Below are 7,684 nucleotides of genomic sequence, written 5' to 3'. Positions count from 1 at the left end.
CTGCAGCTGGGAAATCATCGAACTTTGAGGACTGTATTTACAAGCCTTGCCCAATTTTGGCCATGCTGGCACGGGCTGCCCCAGTACCTGACTTGAGAGCAGCATAGCTGCGGGCACCGAGCCTCGCCCTGGGATCCAGCCTGGCCGAAGAGGCTGTGGGATAGGCAGCGGGGAAATCACACCCTCAAATTTAGAAAAAAAGACTTCTGCAAACACGACCCTCCGAGCCAGACTGGCAGAACCGAGGACGAAATGTCTGTGCTTAGGTCCAACAAAAACCACTGTGTGTGCTGGTTCCCATAAACCAGTCACTTCAGCCCTTTTGTCCCTGCTGGGGATAAACTGCACTTCCCTGAGCTCTGTGCCACTTATTTATACCTGAGAAACAGCATTCAGAGGGTGGGAGGTGGCTTTCCTGGCTCCCACCCCTGCAAATAAATTATTCCCTTTCAGATACTGATAGACACACGTTTAAAAAAAGAAGGAAAAAACCTTGAGAATGGACTGGGTGTTACACTTCCCTGCATTTCCAGCTGAAATAAATCCCCCTGCATCCCCCTCGGCATAAGCCATCCCAGGGTGACACTTTCTGCCACCCCTGAACACAGACACGCGACGGGAGCCCCTCACCACCCAGTTTGGGTATATTTGAATGATATAAGAGATATTCGGAGGGATTAGGGGAAGTACCTGCTTTTTCAGTCCTCTCCTCCCAGTTAGAAAAGCACACGCTCACACTTAGCTGCCTGGGTGCGGGGTGCTCTCCAGAGGCCTGGGGGTCCCGGGGGGCTGCATTCACCGCTGTGCTGTCGGGCTCGGTGGCAGCAGCAGCTGCCAGGTGCTGCAGCATCCCCAGTGTCACTGACACAGGACCAGGGGAGCGTTGCCACGGGCGCAGGGTGCTCAGTGACCGGGTGCTGCTCGGGCAACTCCCTGCAGTCGCTATGGCAACGTGATGCAGTCGTTGGGCAAGCCGGTGCTCTCGATGGGCAACCCGAGGCCAACCCTGGGCAAGAAAATACACTCACAGGGCATCCTAGTTCCTGCCTTCGACAACCTACAGCCCTCAGTACTTTGTGTAGCCCCTGGGCAACCAGGTGCTGCTCTTGGGCAACTGTTGAGCGGCTGGACAATGCTCTTAGTCATGGTTTAGTTTCAGGTAGTCCTCCAAGGAGTAGGGAGTTGGACTCGATGTTCCTTATGGGTCCCTTCCAACTTCAGATATTCTAGGACCCTATGAACTCAGCGTCCCCAGTGGGCAACCCAGTGCTACCTCTGGGCAACTCAGTGCAGACTCCATGCAACCTAGTACCTTTGCTGGGCAACTTGATCCCATTCCTGGACACCCCCCAGTGCCATCAATGGGCAACCCAGTACAGCTCTTAGGCATCCTAATGCCACCGCTGGGTGAGCAAGTGCCACCTATGGGCAAACCAGTGCTCCTGATAGGCAAACCGGCGACCTCACTGGGCAAGCCAGTGCCAGCACTGGTGCTCCTGGGGCGGCCCGTGCAAAGGCCTCGCTGGGGCGGGTGGGTGCCTCAGGGTGGGGGGTGCTGGCACCCCAGCTGAGGAGATGCACAGTGTCCCCAGGAGCCCCACCACGGCACAGCCGCACGCAGCACCAGGGCATCGTGCACGTGTCACCCAGTGACATCGGGAACGTTTTCTGGGAGAGGGTCCTTCCCCTCAGAAAAGGCACTGAAGCAGGAGGAGCCCGGTAGTGCCGGTGGTGATCAGCACAGCCGCGCCGGCTAACCCAAGGGGGTTTCTCTCCAACTTCAGAAAACACCCATCTGTGGGGGTGCTGCCGTGAGGACCTCTGTGTCCCACTTTATCCAGAGGAAATACTTTCATTTGCTTCGTTTTACCGCTTTAGGTTAACTGTGAGCTACGTAGGTGGCTCATCAAATACTCAGGCTGATACATCGGTCTCGTAGCCGCCTGCAGCCTCCTCTCGTTTCCCCAGCTCTTGCAGCTGCGGACTGAGACCGTACCAAGACGTTTCACAGCTTCTCCTGAGTGCAGTGACACCCTGTGCACACCCACGCCTCCGTGAGAAAGCCGTGCCTCCGTTGCCAAAGAGCTGACACAAAAAATAACTCAAACTGTTTTGTGTATACAAAGTTTAGCACGCTTTGACTTCACTTTAAACACACGGCTGGCTTTAGCCGGGCGAAGAATCAGCTTAATCACACTGAAATAAAAAGTTCAGCACACAAGTTGCTTTTCTATGGCTAAACCAGATAAAATAATTTCGATTAAAGCAAGCCAACCTCTGCCCCTCAGCAGGACATGCGCACGCCCCCGGGCCAGCCCTGCTCTCGGGTCCCTGCACGCTCCCAGCCTCCATCTACACCCGCTCTCACTCCCTGCCCGGAGCTAATTTCCTTCAGATGAATCACTGCCCGACGAGGGACACCACTAATCGTTGCAGGCAACCACACGGTTTTTGAAGTATTTGCTAAATCAAGCACTAATAATTAGATAATAATGCAAATGTCCCACGGGTGCTCTGCAAAGCACACAGACCAGGACTTTCTGGGGAAGCACCCACAAGCTCCGCGACGCAGAGGCACAGCAGGGGACATCAAAACGGATGACGCTTTGGTCCCACCGTAGCGCCTGGAGTGGCTTTTCAAGTGAAGGGCTAATGACACACCTAAAATCTACAAAGTCAAGGAGAATTGGCATGGGTAAAACAGTCAAATTCGCAAGCCAGCTGACTCTGAAGCAAGAAGTTATCAACTGTACACGGTAAGCGGTCCCCAAATCCACCGTGCTCTGGGTACCACACTGAATTAAGAAGACTATTCACATCACCTCCATTTATTCAAGTAATTAAACTGCATTCCGTAATTGTAGACTACAACTCCAACAGCAGCAAATGCACTAAAATTACAAAACTGCCGCTCCTGGTTCCGGTGGGGCATATCCAGTTTTGATGGACACATGAGAACAGAGTTTGTCCCGAAGCCGCGACCATTTTAGCACAGAATCTCAAAAGAAAAACAAGGGTAGAAGCGTGAGGCTGATGTTAAGCAGGGGTGCCGATTTTCAGCATGTCAGCCCAGGTCTGCCTAGTTGACTAAAGTGGAATTTCAAGGCATACATTTAGATACCTAAGTACAGAATCTACTGCCAATAGCTGTCAGTCTTTCTGTCGCAGCTCTACGTTCTCACTGTCTATTAATATAGCGTTACGCTGGATCGTAAGCTTCCCTTCTGAAAATACCTGGATTCAGATCTTTTATAGTATCCACTATGAGTCTACACGTGCCCATAATATTGCCCGGTCGCAAGTTCTACACCACTTTTGAATATTCCTCCCTCTCCTATAAACACTGTACCTGCCTGAAAGGGATCAATTGTCTATTCAGTAGCAGAATAATTTTCAAAAGTCACATTAATTCATGGAGAATTTAAAAGAAGTTAAATTGTGTGTGGTGCATCCCCTGCTGTCACTCTGGAGGAGAAAGATGCTCACGGGCAGTGCGTGCTCTGGCCCTGAGCTACGTTAGGGATTCAAAAAGGCTTCAAGATTTTATTTATGAGACCAAGGCTGGCTCCTGGGGACGAGCTGCACACGCAGCTGCAGCGGCGGGCACGGTCCTGCAGCAGGCTCCATCTGGCTGGGAAACACATGAGACTTTCCAGGGTTTTACTGGGTTTCCCGCGTTCTGGTGAAAACTATGAGTTGACCGTAAAAGACAGAGGGCCAAGGACTCTCCAGGTGAGGCCTGGGCTGCTTTGATCTCTGCATGTGGCCAGTGGAAAAAGATGGTTATGACCATCCCTGAGGTCCCCGCTGCCCTACTGGAGGCTGGGACTGGCAAGAGGAGGGCTGAGGGGTTGGACACCGAACCTGGAGGAGAGGGAGAGGAGGCTGAGCAGGTTATCAAGGAGAAGAAGCCAGCTTTGGGCATGGGCAGCCGCTGGAGACCATCTGGGACTCTCCCTTCCTCTGCCAACAGCCCCTCAAAGAGCCTGCGACCTTTTTCCACGGTTGGAGAAGCTCAGGTGTTTGTGCTGGCTCCTCCTCAGCCCTGTGCAGCACCTAGAGGTGCCACCGTCCTGCCGGTTGGACTTTTTAGTAAACCCAGCTCCCCAGTCTGCTGGCAGGCACCTCTCCGTGCTCCGCAGGCAGGCAGCTGAGCCTCAGCAGGGCAAATATCCACGTGTAAATAAGGGGCCATGACAAATTCAAATAACCACCAAATTTGTGGTTAATTCAAACTCATTTGAGTCACTTCCTTGGTATCCTTAAACGGCTACAAAAATGCAGTCCACCAACAGGTTGCCCCGGCAGGACCTGACTCCTCTCCCTTGCTCTGCTTTAAGGTGGGATGACCTCTGCGACGTCCGCAAGCCTGTACTGGAGTAAATACAGAGTGACGTAGGGAAGAATCAGCCCGCAGCTAATGCTGAATGCAGCCGGGACTGCCCGCACGTGTTGGCGAAGGCTTGAGAAACCATCTCGCCTCGTCAGCGCATCGGTACGTGCGGTCCCGTCCCATGCTCAGTTCTGACACGGGAGCTACGCGTAGAAAAACTGTTAAAAATGCCTGTTGTGAAACCTTTCCTTTCTGCGAGGTGGAAGCGCGCTGTACGCATCCTGCTGCCCCGAAAGAGGCGTGAGCAACAGTCCGAATATTTCGCGCAAATCAGTGACAGTTACCTAAGTGAATTGTTCCTTATGTGCGTGTTTCACGTGCTTTTCTTTTTGAACATTCTTGAGGGAATTAGTGATTGTTTCCCCAGAACCTGCATTTTCTGCCGAAGTTCACATCTCCTTTTCCACGCCGCCTTTCCTATCCACTAGCTCAAGGGATACGTCTGAGCCGACCGCAAGTGGACAAGGGCAGGCTGCAATGAGGGGAGGCAAAGCAAAACCTCTGCCCTGTCCTGCCCACCACCCCCTCACTTCCCTGGTGCAAAGGCAGGGGTGGCCATTCCCACCCCTCTCGTACCCTCGTCCTGATGGAGCGAGCGGGTCTCGCCTCCAGCCCTGCCTCTGACCTCTCATCTACAGGACGACATTTCACCAAACTTCTCAAAGGCACTGGGAAAATGACGGAGTTAAACCGGCGAGACCCGTCGTATGGAGACGCGAATGTCATTTTACGCTGCCATACCTCTGTCCTCACCCAAAACTGCCCCGGAGCTCAGGATGCTCAGGAGCTACACGTGACATGTAATGGGAGCCCGTTTGCCCCAGTTTGGCCCACGGGGGACATGCTGAACGGGAGTCACCTCACCTAAGTTTAGACATTGCCACCTACATAGTTTTCCTTCGCAGTCAGTAGAAGAAATCAGCCTCTCCAAAGGCCATTACCTGAACTTAGATACTTTTTTTAGGGTTAGCCAAACGGTGCAAGGGAAGGTGCATTTCTCTCGTGTCCCATGAGAGATGCACAGAGCGATACCCGGACTTGGACCTCTACCTGACCCAGGGCAGATAAACCCGCACGTTCTCAAAAGCACCCCTAGTCCTTCAGCAAGGCTGGACCTTCTGAAAATCTATCCTTGAAGTTTTGGTTTCCAAAGTAATCAAGCATGGAAAATTGCCTCTAGAATAAGGTGATCTTCACCTCCAAACATGAGGCTCGTAATGAAGAGAGAAACCAATGAAGAGACACAAAAAGTAGTAGACTGGCAGATGAATTATTCAGTCTAACCATAGTAGTGTTTGACTGAGCTTTCCAAGCAATAAATGTGGCATGAATAAATAATTACAAATCCCGCCTTGAGCTCTCGTGATGAGTCACAACCACCAAACCACAGATGCGCAGGGCAGGCCGCTCTGCACATCCACAAGGTTAAGACACAGATAACTCATGTAATCACAGCAACCATGATCTCAGAAAATGTAATAATTTACTGGTGATGTTCTCAGCGGTGCCCAAGGAACTATCAGAAATAAAAACCAGTGATTTTGGGGAGAGCCTCTCTGTAGCCACACCATGGGCTGGTGGAGGCGGTCTGGATTTTGCGCTTTATTGGCCTCACTGCAAAGTCCAAGGCTGTGGGGAAGGTGTGCTTTTAACGGCATCCGACAAGCAAAGGGGTTGCTCACACCATAAAATTCAATCAACTATACAAACAAGCAGGCGTACAAGCAAGTGGGAGACACTCCTGTGTGCACACCCTCTGATTCACAGTCATATAAAAGGTCTAGACACCAGCATGAAAAGGGATGGAACACATGCCCAGAGCATTACACCACATCTCTGGCTCCCTGGGACCTGCCAGGAGCCTGACGGGAGTTTTGTTCTTCCAACCAAGTTCACACAAGGTCACATTCTGGGGTCACCTCCTTGGCCCACAGGAAAGGCCTTATGAAACTGTCCCCAGCTCGTTTTCCTGTGTGTGGCCCACCTTGCTGTAGCCCTTGGTTTATCAAAGGTGCAACCTTCCAACCACGCCGGGGGCTGACTTCTTGCCAAGGAGGAGACCAGGCAAAAACTGTTCAGAGCTGACGGCACCGTGGTCCGATAACCGATGGAGGGGGAAAAAAGGAAAATGAAACCAGTTTCTCTATATTCGCCTTGAAATATCCCACCCGTGAAAGCTGTTTATTAACGTCATGACCAGCCCCATTATTTCAGTGCTGTTTAAACACAAACTTAAAATTGAGAGCCCCAGCATCTGAGATCTGCTAAGTAGAAGTCGATGGCTTGCGTGGTTGATGCTACGCACATGCTTTTGTGCTTAGCTGAAGTGAGTTATTGGTGGCCTCTCCATGCTCGTGTACACTCCTCATTTCTGAGCCAGATGTGAAAGCAATTAGCGCAACGGGAAGACTATCTTTAAGTCTGTGGGGCTTTTTATAGGTTACTGTTTATTTTTGGACCTACTTTCTTGAGGTGAATTTTGGCAGGCCGCTCAAGGCCTGGTTTATGTCACAGCTGGCTATTGTTTAAAGTTTTTTTATTGCTTTGGCAAGGGCTTGGGTTGGAAAGGGGAGGGGAGAGTTCTTGTATTTTTTTTCTCTGTCATTATTTTCAGGCTACTATTTCACAGGCAGCAGAAGGATCACAAAGTCTGCAGAGCTGATAGTAACGATCACAGCTTCTGCCTCCTCAGGAAATAGTGAGGGCTGAATGCAGTCCTGTTATGGAAGTGCCCGGAAAACTCATCTGGGGAAAAAAAAAAAGCCTTCATGGAAATTGCTTTTAAAAAAAAATTAAAAAAAATAGTTTCTCCTGATTTTCCTGGCCTGTATCAGGAATAGTGTGGCCAGCAGGAGTAGGACAGTGATCGTGCCCCTGTACTCGGCACTGGTGAGGCCGCACCTTGAATACTGTGTTCAGTTTTGGGCCCCTCACTACAAGAAGGATGTTGAGGTGCTGGAGCGTGTCCAGAGAAGGGCACCGGAGCTGGGGAGGGGTCTGGAGCACAAGTCTTATGAGGAGCGGCTGAGGGAACTGGGGTTGTTCAGTCTGGAGAAGAGGAGGCTGAGGGGAGACCTTATCGCTCTCTACAACTACCTGAAAGGGGGTTGTGGCGATGAGGGTGTTGGTCTCTTCTCCCAAGTAACTAGTGATAGGACAAGAGGAAATGGCCTCAAGTTGTGCCAGAGGAGGTTTAGATTGGATATTAAGAAAAATTTCTTCACTGAGAGGGTGGTCAGGCATTGGAACAGGCTGCCCAGGGAGGTGGTGGAGTTGCCATCCCTGGAAGTG

Source organism: Phaethon aethereus (assembly GCF_964289735.1).
Source record: "Phaethon aethereus genome assembly, chromosome: 18".
Taxonomy (NCBI): domain Eukaryota; kingdom Metazoa; phylum Chordata; class Aves; order Phaethontiformes; family Phaethontidae; genus Phaethon; species Phaethon aethereus.
This window is presented reverse-complemented; position numbering follows the sequence as displayed.